General features: G+C 46.0%; 1 protein-coding gene across 5 annotated transcripts in view; it reads left to right on the forward strand.

Annotated features, from left to right (window-relative positions):
• Positions 1 to 224: 224 nt before the first annotated feature.
• Positions 225 to 18,878, forward strand: part of CMBL (carboxymethylenebutenolidase homolog) — a 42,183-nt gene continuing 23,529 nt past the window's right edge. For 2 of the 5 annotated variants that reach the window (XM_081521312.1, XM_081521319.1), the window contains exon 1: positions 18,042 to 18,163. The gene's annotated coding sequence lies outside the window, so the exon portion shown is untranslated. Of the gene's footprint in view, positions 537 to 7,286; positions 7,340 to 18,041; positions 18,164 to 18,878 lie in introns of those variants that run through there. The other 3 variants (XM_081521316.1, XM_081521314.1, XM_081521317.1) reach the window with 3 other exon arrangements.

The raw sequence follows: 18,878 nt of genomic DNA on the forward strand, positions 1-18,878 counted from the left end.
CAGTGTTAGCCTGATATAAGGGTGGAGTTCTTGGCTCTCTGACCTTAAAAGTTCATACTTTTGACTCAAACCTCAATTGGAGGGTTAGTGGTCCCACCCAGTCTTACCTGATTCAAATTTGGAGAGCTGTCCTATTTCTGAAAAACAACTTAAGCGCCCATTACCATAGTGACACCATGGGTCGGAGTTGTCATTCAAAGGGAGTGCTAAAGCAATCTTGTGACATACTGTCTAAGCTACATGGAGCTTGGGGGAAGCACAATTTAAAAAAAGACTTTAAAGCAAGCTATGTCCGTTAAGACAGGTTAGAGAATGTTACTTATTAAACAAGTTATAGTTTAAGGGATGTAAGTGAAGACTGCTTCCCCGGTTTTGTGATTTCAGGGAGAACCTCTTTGCTCTTTCACTGAAACAGAAACACAGGATGATAATACACCTTTCATGGGATTCTCTTGAAATTAAGGACTTTGTTAACAGGATTTATTCCGTTGTTCACCAGAATACCGGGCAACAATTACTTAGAGAAAAATATCCAGGTAAGGAATTACTGCTATATTTTTTATATTTGTCTCTGTATACATTTAAATTATTTTAAAGGTACATACTGTAAAATGCACATTTGCTTTCGGTACACAGCTCTGTGCATTGTATCATATGTGTAGACATGTGTATCCACCACAATCAGGATAGAAAACATTTCCAACAACCCAGAAAATCCCTTTGGGTGCCCTTCCATGGTCAAACCCTCTCCCAAGCCCCAGCCTCTGGCAATGACTGATTTGTTCTCTCTTCTTATGGTCTTGCCTTTTCAGAATGCATAGCGTGGAATCATGTACTGTGTAATTTTTGAGACTGGCTTCGTTCACCCATTCATATGGAATGAAGCCTCTATATAAATCCGAAAGAACAGAATTCAGAGGATTTGTGCTTGGTGGACATGTGGATGTTGGAGAGAATGTCTGGAGCTTGGAAGTTCATTGCCTGTCCCCATGCCTTGCCCTGTGTATCTCTTCTTCTGACTGTTGATTCCTAATACGCCAGTAATCTTGTGAGTAAGTGGGTTTTGCTGAGTCCTGTGAGCTGCTCTAGAAAATTAATGTGTGTATCTCTTCTTCTGACTGTTGATTCCTAATACGCCAGTAATCTTGTGAGTAAGTGGGTTTCACTGAGTCCTATGAGCTGCTCTAGAAAATTAATGGAGCCCAAGGAAGGGGTCACAGGAGCCTCTGATTTATAGTCAGTTGTTCAGAGGTACAGGATACAACCTGGACTTGGAATTGGCATCCTGAATTGGAAAGGTCATTGGAAACTCCAGTTTGTAGCCAGTTGATCAGAAGCACAGGTTTCCATTGGTGTCTGAAGTGGAGAGTGGTCTGATGGGTCAGCCCTTTACCTATGGAATCTGCTTCGATCTCCAGGTAGACTGAGTTGAATTCTTGAACACTCTACGGGGACCCAAGAATTGCTCGTTGATATGGGGAGGCATCCACACACAGACGTGCACACACACATTGTGACTGGGCCCAGGAACCCTTTGCAAGATGTGTAAATAATATGTTCCTTTTTTATGAGTAGTTCAGTGCAGTTCAGTTGCTTAGTCGTGTCAGACTCTTTGCCACCCCGTGAACTTCAGCACGCCAAGCCTCCCTGTCCATCACCAACTCCTGGAGCCTACCCAAACTCATGTCCATTGAGTCGGTGATGCCATCCAACCATCTCATCCTCTGTCATCCCCTTCTCCTCCTGCCTTCAATCTTTCCCAAATTCCCAAGCAAAAAAGGGCCATTATTTGTTTATCTGAACAGATATTTGTGTTGTTACCAGCTTGGGGCAATTATGAGTTGAGCTGCTGTAAATGTTTCTTTACTTAGATTCATTAACCGTAATGCTATTTATTTCAAAACTACTTTATCAGCATAAATGTGAAACTGTAGTTTATGATAGTTAATTTTATTTGAAGTGTTTATTTTAGTAATTTGGGGGGTTAATTAACATTTCTTTAGCATTCACTTTTTTAAAATAAATATATAATAGTTTACTAAATAACTACCATGACTTACTATGGGCTTCCCTGGTAGCTCAGATGGTAAAGAATCCGCCTGCAATGCAGGAGACCCAGGTTCGATCCTTGGGTCAGGAAGATCCCTTGGAGAAAGGAAATGGTTACCTCCTCCAGCATTCTTACCTGGAGAATTCCATGGACACAGGAGCCTGGCTGGTTACAGCCCATGAGGTCACAAAGAGTTGGACATGACTGAGCGATATCTTTATGACTTACTATGTCCCCACACATTATGACAACTCAAGGTAAAGATCAAGTCTATATAATGCTCCTGCTGCTAAGTTGCTTCAGTCATGCCCAACTCTTTGCGACCCTAGGGACCATAGCCCACCAGGTTCACGCTTAGTTGTACCACATGGTACAAGATATTTAGTAAAGGAAACAAGTGATCAAACTTAAAATGACTCACCACGGGGCATCTACCATTATGTTCCTTGTGATGTCCTAGAACATGAAGTTCTTCAAACAACCTATGAAGACTCTTGCCAAAAATGTTTAACCTGAACCTCATCAACCCTCTAAACTTACCCTACAGTTTATAGGAAATAGAGGGGAGGGTAGTTAAATGTACACTGGATTAGTTACCTATTGCTGAGTAACTAATTACCTCAGACCTGAGCTACTTAAACAACAATGAACAGGGATTTCCCTAGTAGTTCAGTGGTGAAGATTCTACACTTCCAAGGTGGGGGACGCAGATTCGACCCCTAATCAAAGAACCAAGATTCCACAAGTCGCACAGCAGGGCCAAAAAAAAAAGGAGTCTGCAACGACAATGAACAGTATCTCACACAGTGGTCCAAGAGAAGACAAGGAGAGAGTCACAATGTCTCAGATGGTCTAGTCTCAGATGGCACAAGCTCTCACTTCTGCCATATTCCATTTATTAAAAGTGAATCAATGAGGATGGTGACTGCAGCCACAAAATTAAAAGACACTTGCTCCTTGGAAGAAAAGCTATGACAAGTTTAAACAGTGTATTAAAAAGCAGGGACATCATTTTGCTGACAAAGGTCCATATAGACAAAGCTATGGTTTTTCCAGTGGTCATGTATGGATGTGCGAGTTTGACCATAAAGAAGGCTGAGTGCCAAAGAATTGATGCTTTTGAACTGTGGTGCTGGAGAAGACTCTTGAGAGTCCCTTGGACTGAAAGGAGGTCCAACCAGTCCATCCCAAAGGAGATCAGTCCTGGATGTTCACTGGAAGGACTGATGCTGAAGCTGAAACTCCAATACTTTGGCCACCTCATGCGAAGAGCTGACTCATTGGAAAAGACCCTAATGCTGGGAAGGATTGGGGGCAGGAGGAGAGGGGGACGACAGAGGATGGGATGGTTGGATGGCATCACCGACTCAATGGACATGAGTTTAAGCAAACTCTGGGAGATAGTGAAAGGCAGGGAAGCCTGGCACGCTGCAGTCCGTGGGGTCACAGAGAGTCAGACACGACTTAGTGCCTCAACAACAAGGATAGCCCACACTCAGGGGAAGTTCTGTCTTCTGAGAATCAAAGGATTTGTGAACATATTTGAAAAGCACAACTGGGGTTATTTTAACTTAAAAGAGAGAAACTAGAAGCAATGTGTGAATCCTGATTGGAACCTGAATTTCTTAAAAAGTCATAGGAGTTATTTTGAGGACAATTATGCTTAGTGAAATAAGTCAGAGAAAGATAAATACTTACGCTATCACTTACATGTGGAATCTAAAAAGTAAAATACATTATTCAATATAACAAAAAAGGGGAGGGGCAAATGGGGAAAGGGATTAAGAGGTACAAACTAATATGTATAAAATTAAATAACAGGGAAGCTTTGCATGCTGCAGTCCATGGGGTTTCAAAGAATTGGACACAACTCAGTGACTGAACAACAACAACAAAAATAAAATTAATAAGCTACAAGGATATATTGTACAGCACAGGGAATATAACCAATACTTTATAACAGGTATGCTGCTGCTAAGTCGCTTCAGTCGTGTCCGACTCTGTGCGACCCCATAGACGGCAGCCCACCAGGCTCCCCCGTCCCTGGGATTCTCCAGGCAAGAACACTGGAGTGGTGTGCCGTTGCCTTCTCTGGTGCATCTTACTAATATAAGCTTTAAAAAGCTGGTGTTTCTATATTAATATTACTCAAGTAGACTCCAAGATAGAGTTTTGCCAGAGATAAAGAGACCTATTTTACTATGATCAAAAGATTGTCAATAGAAAACCATAAAAATCCTAACTGTGTGTGCATCTAATAAAAACAGCTTTAAATACAAAAAGTCAACATTGACAGGATTGAAGGGAGAAACAAACAAATCCACAACAACAGTTGGCAAAGGCCTCCCAGGTGGTACTAGTGGTAAAGAACCCACCTGCCAATGCAGGAGATGTAAGAGATGCGGATTCAGTCCTGGAGTGGAGAAGATCCCCTGGAGGAGGGAATGCCAACCTGGACTCCAGCATTCTTGCCCAGAGAATCTCATGGACAGAGGAACCTGGTGGGCTACGGTCCACAGGGTTTCAAAGAGTTGGACACGACCGAAGCGATTTAACACACACAGTTGGTGAGACTGACACGAACATCTCTTTCTCAGGATATTTATCTACCAAGAAAAGAAGTAAACAAAAATCAGTAACAGTATCAGTTCAGTTCAGTTCAGTCGCTCCGTCGTGTCCGACTCTGCGACCCCATGAACCGCAGCACGCCAGGCCTTCCTGTCCATCACCAACTCTGAGCCCATCCAGACCCATGTCCATTGAGTCAGTGATGCCATCCAGCCATCTCATCCTCTGTCGTCCCCTTCTCCTCCTGCCTTCAATCTTTCCCAGCATCAGGGTCTTTTCCAATGAGTCAGCTCTTCGCATCAGGTGGCCAAAGTATTGGAGTTTCAGCTTCAACATCAGTCCTTCCAGTGAACACCCATGACTGATCTCCTTTAGGATGGACTGGTTGGACCTCCTTGCAGTCCAAGGGACTCAAGAGTCTTTTCCAACACCACAGTTCAAAAGCATCAATTCTGCGGCGCTCAGCTTTCTTTATAGTCCAACTCTCACATCCATACATGACCACTGGAAAAACCATAGCCTTGACTAGACGGACCTTTGTTGGCAAACTACTGTCTCTGCTTTTTAATAAGCTGTCTAGGTTGGTCATAACTTTTCTTCCAAGGAGCAAGCGTCTTTTAATTTCATGGCTGCAGTCACCATCTGCAGTGATTTTGGAGCAAATTTTTTATTTTGGAGGCAAAATCAAAACATCTTAATACACATGGTTAATACACATAGTGACTTTAAAATTTTTAGTATATGAGTCAGGAATCTGGGAGTGGCTTAGTTGGGTGGCTCTGGCTCAGGGTCTCTCGGTTACCATCCAGATGCTGGCCAGACCGTGGTCATCTGAAACTGGATGAGGCTGGAGGATCTGCGTCCAAGATGGCCCAGGCATCTTGTTTTCTCTCTGTTGGAAGGAAGTCTCCATTCCTTGCTGACTTTGGCCAGCAGCCTCGGTTCTTCACCACATGGGCCTCTTCAGAGGGCTCCTGGCTTCTCCCAGAGCAAGCGATCTGATGGTGAAAGAGATAAGCCATAAAGATTAGTTAATATCAGAAGTGATGTACCATTACTTCTGCCATGTGCTGTTGGTCAGACAGACTAACCATTGTGAGGGGAAGGTCTGGACAGGATATGAATGCCAGGCAGGCGGGATCTCTGTGTGCCAACTTGCAGACCACCATGGTCCACCAAAGATTTGTATCCTTCCCACGTGCAGAATACAGTCAGCTCCTCCTAGAGTCCCCAGAAATCTCACCCTGCGATAGCGTCTGCTCAACATCCACAATCTCAGTGCACAGCAGGTCCGGGTGTGATCATAGTTCCTTACATTCAGTTGCTTCATTCCAGTTCTTCTTGCTAAGTTATCTGCTCCACCCCACCCATCTCTGTATTGGCTAGCTCAGGCTACTGTAACAGACTGGAGGCCTTAAACAGCAGACATTTATGTCTCACATTTCTGTAGGCTGCAAGTCTAAGATTGGGGTATCAGTGTGGTTGAGATCTGGTGAGGACTCTCCCCCTGGCTTGGAGCTGGGTTTTTTTTTTTTTAATTTTTTATTGCCTTTTTACTGTATCCTCACATGGAAGAGAGAGAGAGAGAACTAGTTCTCTGCTCTCTTTACAATCCTATCACGAGAACCCTTGTGGTCTCATCTAAACCTAATTACCTCCGAAATCCCCATCTCCAAATACCATCACATTGGGAGTTAGGGCTTCATAATGAACTTTAATGGGCCACGGATATCCAGTTTGTACACCCTGCCCTACTGAACATACAGTGGGACAGACACAGAATAACCACTCTAGACAATCCTGCTCAAAAAGGGACAAGATGAGAGCATGGAGCAATTGCTGGTCCATACAGGTTCCAAGCCAAGCAACTGTTGTTAAGTTCCTTAATTTATGTCTCAGGGTTTGAGAACCATACTCCAAGGCTCTGGACAGGTATACATATAGCTGAGTCCCTTCACTGTTCACCTGTAAACATCACAACATTGTTAATTGGCTAATCGGCTACATGTGTATGTGTTAATTGCTCAGTTGTGTTCGACTCTTTGCGACCCCCTGGACTGTGGCCCCCAGGCTCCTCTGTCCATGGAATTCTCCAGGCAAGAATACTGGAGTGGGTAGCCACTCCCTTCTCCAGGGGATCTTTGTGATCCAGGGATTGAACCTGAGTATCCTGCATTTGCCGTCAGATTCTTTACCATCTGAGCCACCATAGACTATACCCCAATACAAAATAAAAAGTTTTTTTAAAAAAGGGAGAAGATGAGAGTATGAAGCAGTTGCTGGTCCATGAAGATTCCAAGCCAGGCAAATGTCATAAGCTCCTTAATCATGTCTCAGGGCTTGGAAACCATACTCCAAGGCTCCTGACTGCCCTCTGGGCTCTTGGTCCTTCCCTGTGACTCATCCTTCCTTTTTCATGAAGGTATCATGTGTTAGCAGCTGGGGAATATTCTCAGCCTGCTTCTTGTCAGTAGAACTTTGAGGGTACAAAGACCTTCTTTTATTTTGCACTGCCTCTGTCCCTTTCAGTCCAAGTTGGTAATGATTCTGTGCATATAATTCTCACAAAAACTTTACGGATTTTCTGCTAATCTCCATGGGATCTCATCCATTAGACAAAGGCAACACGCCCCAGTCTCTTTGAGATGAGATCTTCTCCACAAAAACAGCGCTTCTGAAGACAGCTGCAGAGCAATGAGCTGAAGCTTCTGAGAGCACTAGGTAATTTTTTGGCTGCACCGTTTGACATGCGGGATTTTAGTTCCCCGACCAGGGATTGAACCCGTGCCCCCTGCAGTGGAAGCTCCAAATCTTAACCACCAGGGAAGTCCCAAGGGGCACCATCCTTTGATTGCGAGGGTCTGTGAGTGTCTCAGACCATTGGGGCTGCTGTAACAAAACACCACAGACTGGGTAATTGATGAACAACAGATATCTATTCGCACAGTTCTGGAGGCTGGAAGGGTTGAGACCAGGGTGCCAGCTTGGTTGGGTTCCGGTGAGGGCCCTCCTCCAGATTGCAGATGTCTCCTTGTGCTCTCACATGGTGAAAAGGGCTAGAAAGCTCAGTGGGGTCTGTTTTATAAGAATGCTAATCCCATTCAGGGGGCTCCACCCTGTCAACCACAAACTGGCACTGGGCATGGTGCTTGACAGGTTTCCCTCATAGCTCAGCCGGTAAAGAATCCACCTGCAATGCAGGAGACCCTGGTTCGATTCCTGGGTCGGGAAGATCCCCTGGAGAAGGAAAAGACTACCCACTCCAGTATTCTGGCCTGGAGAATTCCATGGACTCTATAGTCCATGGCGTCGCAAAGAGTCGGACACGATTGAGCGACTTTCATTTTCATGGTGCTTGCCATCTACCTCCTCAAGGATTAGGTCATGTACCACTGTAGCTGCTGACCTCCAACACCCCTGAAGGGGTTCAGGGTGGAGAGCAGAAATGAGGCACTCTGTGCTCCCAGAAAACTGGCAGGACAGGTCTTCAGATAATCAGATATTCTCAGGAGCTGACTTTATGAGCCCAATTCTTGTATCTCCTCATATCTGCTGCTGCTGCTGCTAAGTTGTGTCAGTCATGTCCGACTCTGTGCGACCCCATAGATGGCAGCCCACTTCTCATATCTAGAAAAGCACTAAAATTCTTCATGGCAATGACTGTTTCTCATGACTAACAGAAGCTTCACGAGACCAGTAGAAATGTTGTAAAAAGTAAACAGGCTTGATCACATGAATTCTCAGTTCAGTTCAGTTGCTCAGTCATGTCCGACTCTTTGTGACCCCATGGGCTGCAGCACACCAGGCCTCCCTGTCCATCACCAACTTCTGGAGTTTACTCAAACTCATGTCCATTGAGTCAGTGATGCCATCCAACCATCTCATCCTCTGTCATCCCCTTCTCCTCTCACCTTCAATCTTTCCCAGCATCAGGGTCTTTTCAAATGAGTCAGCTCTTCGCATCAGGTGGACAAAGTACTGGAGTTTCAGCTTTGGCATCAGTCCTTCCAATGAACAGTCAGGACTGATTTCCTTTAGGATGGACTGGTTAGATCTCCTTGCAGTCTAAGGGACTCTCAAGAGTCTTCTGCCTTCACCTAAATCACACGTATACTGACCTTCCCCCCTGCCTCTTTGGAGCAGTTTCTCAGAGCCATCTGAGGTGCTGTCTCCCAGGCTGCAGTCCTCATTTTGCCCCACATAAAATTTAACTTGAAACTCTCACGTGCATTTTTTAAGTTGATCTAAGCACCTTCCAAACGCCACACCTCCTAATGCCATCGTGTTGGGGGGTTGGGATTACAACGTAGGAATCTGGGGGAGACAGGAGCATTCAGGCCACAGCAGTGAGGCACTTCTAATCTCGATAGAGGGCTTTTTGTCTGATAAAAGTGCTCCGGGGGTAGGGCTTTATGTCTTTCTGAAACCATTCAAAAATGACTTACAGGCACAGTCTAGGGTCTATCACTGGACCATGGTTTTTCTGGCAGGGCTTTGGATTTGACCTTTTGCTTGGAAGCCATTTCTTGATTCTAGCATAACTTGTCTTCTGGCCGAGCTGAAAACCATCCAGTCTGAGCTCCTTTCTGCTTAACGGCCTTTCCATTCATTTCTCTCTCCCCCTGACATCTTATTGTGAGTAACTAGCGGAAACCATAAGGAAACTATAAAGAAAGCTGAGTGCTGAAGCATTCATGCTTTTGAACTGTGGTGTTGGAGAAGACTCTTGAGAGTCCCCTGGACTGCAAGGAGGTCCAGCCAGTCCATCCTAAAGGAGATCAGTCCTAGGTGTTCATTGGAAGGACTGATGTTGAAGCTGAAACTCCAATACTTTGGCCACCTGATGTGAAGAGCTGACTCCTTTGAAAAGACCCTGATGCTGGGAAAGATTGAGGGCAGGAGGAGAAGGGGACGACAGAGGATGAGATGGCTGGATGGCATCACTGACTCGATGGACATGGGTCTGGGTGGGCTCAGAGTTGGTGATGGACAGGGAGGCCTGGCGTGCTGCGGTTCATGGGGTCGCAAAGAGTCGGACACGACTGAGTGGCTGAACTGAACTGAACTGAACTGAAGTGGAAACCAGGCAGCCCTGGCTCCAAATCTCCTCGACTAGATCACGAGCCCACTGGGTGCATTTTCCTCTGTCCACGTGACTGCAGGCGATGGCATCACCAGCATCTCCTTCCTCCAGTTTCCAACAACATTTCCCTCACTTTCCTGCCAGCTCTCACCTGAGTCTTTAAAGGCCTTGGCTCTTTTTTTAAAAAAATTAATTTTTTTTAATGATTGCGTTAAAAAATAGAGGGCTTCCTGGTGGCTCAGTGGTAAAGAATCCACTTGCCAATGCAGGGGACACGGGTTTGATCCCTGGGTCAGGAAGATCCCACATGCCCTGGAGCAACTAAGCCCGGGCGCCACAGCTAATGAGTCCCCATGTACTGCAACTACCGAAGCCCGAGCACCCTAGAGCCCGTGCTCTGAAACAAGAGAAGCCACCTCAATGAGAAGCCCTCACACACAGCAAAGAGTAGCCCCCAATTGCTGAAATCAGAGAAAAAAACCCATGCAGCAGCAAAGACCCAGCACAGCCAAAAGTAAAAATAAATAAAATTATTTCCAAAACTATATATTTATTTATTTGGCTGTGCCTGGTCTTAGTTGCGGCAACTTTGATCTTCCTTGTGGCATGCAGGCTCCTTTAGCCGAGGCATGAGGACAATTAGTTGCAGCATGTGGGATCTAGTTCCCTGACCAGGGATTGAACCCAGACCTTCTGCGTTAGGAATGCAGAGTCTTAGCCATTGGACCTTCCCTTGTGGCTCAGCTGGTAAAGAATCTGCCTGCAATGCGGGATACCTGGGTTTGATCCCTGGGTTGGGAAGGTCCCCTGGAGAAGAAGAAAGGTTACCCACTCCAGTATTCTGGCCTGGAGAATTCCATGGACTGTATGGCCCATGGGGCCGCAAAGAGTCGGACACAACTGAATGACTTTCACTTTCACTTCAGCCACCAGGGAAGTCTCAAGACCTTGACTCTTTTATTTACAGCTTCTTCAAGGGGCTGCAGGCTTTCACCAATACTCTCAACAAAGCCCACTGCCAGGTGCGAAAGCCACTCCCACATTTTGAGTTTCTGTCACAGGACCCCGCCTACAAATGGGTACTCTCTATGCTACCAACTTAGCAACGAACTGTGCAGCTTAAAGCAGTAGAAATTATTACCTTGCAGTTTCTGAGGCTCAGGTATCTGAGTGGCTTAGCCAGTGGTTCCCATGCAGGGTCTCCTAGGAGGCTCCTGTCCAGACATCGGTGGGTGTTGCGGTCATCTTTGACTGGGTCTGGAGAATCTATGCCCGGGAGGCTTTCTTTGCTATGAGGGCCTCTCCATGGGGCTACTAGTGACTTGGCAGCTGACTGCCCTCAGGAGCAAGTGATGGGAGGGAGGGGGAGGGAGCGAAGACAAGATGGAAGCAACCACGTGTCTGTTGTAACTTAATTCCAGATGGGACAGGCATCACGATTTCTGTATTCTACTGGACCAACCCTGTCCTGTGAAATCCCAGAAGTATTATGGGTCATTTTGGAGGCTGATGGCCACATAATTATTTAGGGGTGAAATGTCATGTTGTCTATAACTTATATACTTCCGCAAAAAAAAATGAAGCAAACTTAGTAACAATACAGTTAAGTCCCTTCATATGAATCTTCCAGCTGTAAACCTCAAAGATGAGAATGTGCATTCACATGTCCAGTCATGTAAGTTAGTTCACGTGTCTGATGTACATTGGGTTCACTCAGTTCCTGGAATTTTGGGATATCATATGCATGCATCCTCTGCAAGTGGTTGGGCTTTTGTGTACTTTACTGCGCAGTACTGTATAGTGTACAGTAGTGCAGTATCTTTATTTCAGGCCCAGGATGTTAAGAAGCAAGCATAAAAGCAGCGGAGATGTAGCTTGATGATCAGGCGTGAGTGAAATCGCAGCTGGTCCCCTGTCTCCTGTTGGTGGTAATTCTTCTGCCCTGCCATCTCCCACCTCTTCTCCCTCCTCCCATCAGTAACCCCTTCTTGCCTGTTCTCTTGATGCCAGCCCCTGCATGCCAGCTGTTATACTGCACCACTGTACTTTTCAAGGTACAGTACGGTAAGATTTAAAACGCTTTCTTTATTTTTTGTGTTTGTTTTCTAGGTATTATTAGTGTGAAAAGTATTATAAACCTATTACGTGCGTGCTCAGTCACTTCAGTCATGTCTGGCTTTTTGCAGCCCTATGGACTATAGTACACCAGGCTCCTCTGTCCATGAAATTCTCCAGGCAAGAATACTGAAGTGGGTTGCCATTCCCTCCTCCAGGGGATCTTCCCAACCCAGGGATCGAACCCAAGTCTCTTCTATCTCCTGCACTGCTGGTGGATTCTTTACCACTAGTGCCACCTGGAAGCTCCTGTTAGTAGTACAGGACTATACAGCCGATTGTGTTAGTCGGGTACCTAGGCTAACACTTTGGACTTGTGAACAGATCTCACTTACAAACGTGCTCTTGGAATGGAGATCCTTTGTTTGTAGAGGTGTTACTGTATGTGATGCTTTGTGACCCCACGGACTGTAGCTCGCCAGTCTCCCCTGTCCATAGGATTCTCCAGGTAAGAATACTGGAGTGGGTTGCCATGTCCTCCTCCAGGAGAGCTTCCCAATCCCCGGATCCAACCTTCATCTCCTGCGTTGGCAGGCGGGTTCTTTACCACCAGCGCCACCTGGGAAGCCCCAGGGGACTTCCTGTTATTATATCTAAATCTATGGGACTTTATTGAGCTTTTCTTTCTACTTTTCTACATATTCCCATATTTTCATAGTAAAAAGTGAGACAGAAAAAAAGGCAATTTAGGTTTTCTGTGTGGGGGTGACCAGATGGCTTACTGGTTCAAGAATCGTCTAGAAACCAGCTTTCCTTTCTACCCAGCCTTCCGACATTCAGCAGCAAAGCCTGCCCTGCACGGAGGACTCAGTGCTTTCCCAGCTGGCTGCCTGCAGCTGCACACAAAGTGGGACGGGGGTGGGGGGGCTGAGTCAGCAACACAGCCCAGAAATAGGAGCAGACGAACCGCAAGACTCTCTCCCCCAGGTATTCCTGGGAGATGTTCTCAAACACACCAGCACTTTTTCTGATTTTGCTCCTAAATTTCTTTAGAGGAGCAGTTACACGGAATACTTTTCCTGACCTTGCCTTCAAGGTCAGTGTTGATCCCGGGGCTTTAGCAGAGTCAGCGGTCTTGTTTAACTTTGCTTTTGCCCTGTTTGTTAATTCAGCTTGGGTTCACTCAGTTCCTGGAATTTCGGTCCTGATTTCATAATAATAAATAAAACAACTTTGGAGGGATAACCAGCTGTGACTGTTGAGTCACAACTCTAATTTATTAAGGAACTCTGTGAAATCCTAGTGTTCAGTAAGAGTTTCTATAAGAATAGAATTACAGAAGAAATTCTTTTTAGAGTTAAATATTAACTTGTGATCAATTTTCCAGAGGCGTTTGGAACTGAAATTGGTGAAGGTGAAAAACTGCCCTTTGGGGTGTTGCAAGAAGTTTGTGCATTTTAAGATAGAAGCAAACATTTATGTTTAGAGTTGACCCTTAATTTGTTCTGGGTGATGATACTTTGGTGACTTCTTTTACTTATTCAGATAGTTTAAAAAAATACCTACACATTATTTTGGAGAAATCCTGAGGCAGTGAAATAATTCAACTGCAGATGTTTCAGACTGGCATGTGAAGGGCTCTGTTAATGGTAAACTGGTGTATCTCTAGCAGGACACCTTTGCAGTGGGGAGGATCAGAAGGGTACCAGCCATAGGGTGATGGTTTGCTAGCTCAGCTATATTTCCCAGGATTCCTTGTCTTGTATGCTTCCATTTGATTGAGCTATTGAGTCGTGTAGTTGTGTTTGACTCTTTGTGACCCCGTGGACTGTAGCCCACGAGGCTCCTCTGTCCATGGGATTTTCCAGGCAAGAATACTGGAGTGGGTTGCCGTTCCCTTCTCCAGGGGAATCTTCCCAACCTAAGGATCAAACCCACGTCTCTTATGTCTCCTGCACTGGCAGGCGTGTTCTTTACCACTAGCGCCACCTGGGAACGATCTCTATTGAGCTATGCTGCTGCTGCTGCTGCTAAGTCGCTTCAGTCGTGTCCAACTCTGTGCGACCCCATACACGGCAGCCCACCAGGCTCCCCCATCCCTGGGATTCTCCAGGCAAGAATACTGGAGTGGATTGCCATTTCCTTCTCCAATGCATGAAAGTGAAAAGTGAAAGTAAAGTCGCCCAGTCATGTCCGACTCCTAGTGACCCCATGGACTACAGCCTACCAGGCTCCTCCGTCCATGGGATTTTCCAGGCAAGAGTACTGGAGTGGGTTGCTATTGCCTTCTCTCCATTGAGCTATAAGGGATATTTTATCCTGAGAGTTGCACCTGCCTTCCTCCAGCCAGTCTTTCCTTGCCAAACATAAAATCATGGAAGGTTGACACTGGCATGGGCTGAACAGATTACCTAGTTCAGTTGGGTCCTAAAGTTGGTCCATCATAAGACTCATCTGGGAAGTATTTTTTGAAATATGGTTTCCCTAGTACCACCTTGGAAGATTCCAGTTCAGTAAATCTGAGCTCAGGACATCTGAATTTTTTGAAGTCCTTAGGTGGTTAGAATGGTCAGCTAAGCGGGTTTGCTGGTCATTGCAGTTTTCAGTGCGGTCTTTGGACTAGGAGTACTAGCATTATCACCTAGAATCTCGTTTTGGGCACACAAATTTCTGTACACCCTCCCCCACTCTGCCTTGGACCTTCTGAATCAGAGGCTCTGTGTTTGGGGGCCTGGCACTCTGTGGTTTAACAAACCTTCCAGAGGATTCTGATGCATGATAAAATTTGAGAACCAAACTGAGTTTAATACCTCATTTTATTGTTAATGAAACTGAGTCTAAAGAGAAGGGACACACGTTTGGCTTTAATATAAGGAGATGAGTCACTCTTTCCACTTTTTGGAAACAGTGACAGAACTTTATTTTCTTGAGCTCCAAAACCACTGCAGATGGTGACTGCAGACATCAAATTAAAAGATCCTTGCTCCTTGGAAGAAGAGCTATGACCAACCTAGACAATGTATTAAAAAGCAGAGACATCACTATGCTCAGGAAGGTCCATATAGTCAAAGTTATGGTTTTTCCAGTGGTCATGTATGGATGTGAGAGTTGAACCATAAAGAAAGCTGAGTGCTGAAGAATTGATGCTTTTGAACTGTGGTGCTGGAACTGTTGGTGTGGTGTTGGACTCTCGAGAGTCCCTTGGACTGCAAGGAGATCCAACCAGTCAATCCTAAAGGAAATCAGTCCTGAATATTCACTGGAAGGACTGATGCTGAAGCTGAAGCTCCAATACTTTGTCCACCTGATGTGAAGAGCCAACTCATTGGAAAAGACCCTGATGCTGGGAAAGATTGAGGGCAGGAGGAGAAGGGGACCACAGAGGATGAGATGGTTGGATGGCATCACCGACTCAATGGACATGAGTTTCAATAAACTCCGGGAAATAGTGGCCAGGAAAGCCTGGTGTGCTGCAGTCCATGGAAGTGCAAAGAGTTGGACACAACTTTGTGACTGAACAACAACAAGAACAAGCAGAGGAGAAGAGTAAGCAGCCTCTTATGGCACTCAGGTATTTTGAAGAGAAAATACTCACAGCCTTTGTCTTGAGAAACCTCGGGTTGCTACACTTGTGAAAGGAAAGTTGTCATCAACTAGAATATAATACATGATCCAGTGACCCAGTTTGTAGTACAAGATGCCAAAGGGATCATTTTTTTTAGGAGTGCCTATTAGGGAAAATCAAGAGCTGTAGCACTAAGGCAAGCTTCATGGAGAAGAATTTTAAAAGCTAGAAAGGATTTGCACAAATGGAAAAAGAGAAGGCGGCTCTCTCCCCAAAGTGGGAAAACCACAGGGAGTAAAAGGCAGAGAAAGGAAAATTGCAGCCAGGCTTAAGTGGAAGGTGCAAGTTAAGACCAAGAGAAAGCTTGTGGGCTGGATCCTGGAGGTTGTTTTAGGAAAACAGGTGAGAAAACAATAGATACAAACCATTCTGTATGTAGTTGTTGTTCAGTCAGTCATGTCCATCTCTTTCCGATCCCATGAACTGTGGCACGCCAGGCTTCCCTGTCCTTCACTCTCTCCCAGGGTTTGCTCAAACTCACATCCATTGAGTCCGTGATGCTATCTAACCATCTCATCCTCTGTTGCCCTCTTTTCCTCTTGCCTTCCATCTTTCCCAGCATCAGGGTCTTTTCCAGTGAGTTGGCTCTTTGCATCAGGTGGCAAAGTATTGGAGCTTCAGCTTAGGTAGGAGCAGAGGTGTATTTCACATTATAAGGCTGTCTTGTAAAATCTAAATCGGCCACACAACTTTGCTAGTTGGGAATGATCTGGAGAAGGTTTCCCAGGTGGTAAAGAATATGCCTGCCAATGCAGGAGGCATGTGCTCGATCTCTGGGTCAGGAAGATACCCTGGAGTAGGAAATGGCAACCCACTCCAGTATTCTTGCCTGGGAAATCCCATGGATAGAGGAGCCTGGCAGGCTAACTGAGCATTCACGTGCACATTGATCTGGAGGACACTTAAAACAAAACAAAACAAAACTACTTTTAAGTATCTGTGTCAATTTAGCACTGGGTTGGCAAGTTTGGGCAAGACATGCATAGAGCTTCGAATATGAAATCCATCATGTTAATTAGTGTTAATAAATAAGAAGTCACTAATGATGTTTGGAGGGCAAAACTTAGCAAAAACAGGAAAAATGATGCCTAATCTGTCACATCTAATCCTTCCTTGTAAATGGTACTTACAAGATGCTTAGAAATAGTCTTATAGAAACAATTTTGTGTTTCCATGGAAACATATGCTTGTGTAGAGGTTACCCTCCAGGCTCTCTGATTTTTGTCTTTCAGTGTATGGGAGGTGTTTTACAATTAGTAAGTTGTATGGAAATGACAGATAAGTAAACTGACCTTTGCCTCTGTCTTGTGGGAAAAAGCCAGTTTTGCCTTCATCTGCATTTTCCTTTTAACATTCCTTTACTCCACATATGGGTGGACTTCCCAGAAACTTTCTTTTGAACTAGTTTTAACATGTGCCTGGTGTTCTCATTAATTCATGAATATTGTAAAATCTTCAACACATGTCATTCTTATATCTGTGTGAACATTGTTTTCCCTTTTTTGAAAATTACTCTTTAACAATCAGACTAAGTCTCACAAACCTTATTGCTGCAGGCTTTTTATATTATTGACTCATCATCCCTCTGTGGAAAAAAATGTCTTATGAAAAAGGTTACCCTTCATCTGAATTCACAAGTTTTCCAATTAGAAGCATCTTAATTAGCAAGGCTCTGGTCTCTCTGGCCATCAGATTTTGGATGAAATTCTTATGGTGTCAAAAGAACTGCTGTTCCTTCTCCCTCTGCCACTTATTTTCTTAACCCTCATTCCTTCCTGTTTTGTTTCTCAACCTTCCTCCGTGGCCAGTTGCATTGGTTATCCCACTCTCAGGTGACCTGACAGAATGCGGAGTAGAGGCAGAGGGCGGGAGGTCAGGTATGAATACCCGGTCACCTACTTTTTAAAACAGCCTAATTTAGATTTATAGTAAAGAAGCCACAGGCGAAGAGGGACGACAGAGGATAAGGTGGTTGGAGGGCATCACGGATCCAATGGAGGTGAGCTTGGGCAAACTCAGGGGGATAGTGTGGAGAAGGAAATGGCAACCCACTCCAGTATTCTTGCCCAGAGAATCCTGTGGAGGGAGAAGCCTGGAGGGCTGCTGTCCATAGGGTCGCACAGAGTCTGACACGACTGAAGCGACCTAGCATGCATGCATGCCTTGGAGAAGGAAATGGCAACCCACTCCAGTATTCCTGCCTGGAGAATCCCAGGGACAGAGGAGCCCGGTGGGCTGCCATCTAAGGGGTTGCACAGAGTCGGACAGGACTGAAGAGATTTAGCAGCAGCAGCAGCAGCAGGGGCAGGGAGACCTGGCGAGCTGCATGGTCCATGGGGTCGCAAAGAGTCAGATACGACCTAGCCACCGAACAACAACAGAGGAGTCACAGGCCTCCAGAACCAGGCACACATGTAAATTTCAGGGGCTCGCGGTCTTCATCCTCCTGGTCGACCTCCCTCCCTCCCCCATCCCTCCTCCCTCCCCCTCTCCCTCCCCCGTCCCTCCTCCCTGTCTCCTCCTCCCTCCAGGCCTCCCCTCCCCGCCCCGCCCTCCGACTCTGGCCTTCCCGGAGGCTGGAATCCTGGACGGCCACTGGCCCGCTGGGATCCCGCCGCGCTTCGTCACCGCGTCCACTTCCGTCTCGGCCGAAGGCGCCTCCCCCTCGGCTGGTCCCCGACCGGCACCCCAGGGTCCCGCAGGGCTGCGGCGCTGCCCTCTCCGGTCTGATCTCTTCCTCCTCCTCGCGGGGTGGACAGCGCTCTTCAGGCGGCTGGAGGAGGTAAGTGTACTTTGCTGACCCGAGGACTGCGCTGCAGGTCGGCGCTGCTCTTGTGTGCATGCGCGCGCAGGAGGCAAAGGAGGTCCCTGGCATATATGCACAGGGAATGAACCGATCCAGGTCCATTCTCAACACCTGTTTTCAGCAAAGCAGGACATTGTCCCTTGCAGGACCGCCACCCCGCCATCCTGCTTTGAAGTGTTTTCTTATACTATACTTTCACCATACATTTTGAAAAGATAGTTGAAACCATACTCTGCATAAATTTGTAATCTTTATTTTCTCCTATGAAACACCATGTCACAATCTTTTCCTTTATTCCATTAAATACTCTTCGTGACTGTGTTCCTACCGTTGAACATTTTGGTTGTAAAGTTCTTACTACTAATAGTATGCGGGGGAGAAATGAGCATACCTGTGTCCAGTCCTTTTTTCACACTTTGAAGCATTTATTAAGGAGTGATGGAGAAGGGAATGGCAACCCACTCCAGTATTCTTGCCTGGGAAATCCCATGGACAGAGAGGAGCCTGGCGGGCTGCAGTCCATGGGGCCGCAAAGAGTCGGACACGACTGAAGCGACTTAGCGCTATGTTAAAAGAGATTGGGGCTGGTCTAGGAGTGTGGCATCCTGGGTGCTGCCTGGCTCCTGCCAGCAGAGACTGTACAGTTCCCGCTGGCCCACGTGTGTCAGGAGGCGAGGCCCAGACCTTGCTG

The sequence above is a fragment of the Giraffa tippelskirchi genome, chromosome 8 (genome assembly GCF_054371585.1).
Source record: "Giraffa tippelskirchi isolate mGirTip1 chromosome 8, T2T-mGirTip1v1.2.pri, whole genome shotgun sequence".
NCBI lineage: Eukaryota > Metazoa > Chordata > Mammalia > Artiodactyla > Giraffidae > Giraffa > Giraffa tippelskirchi.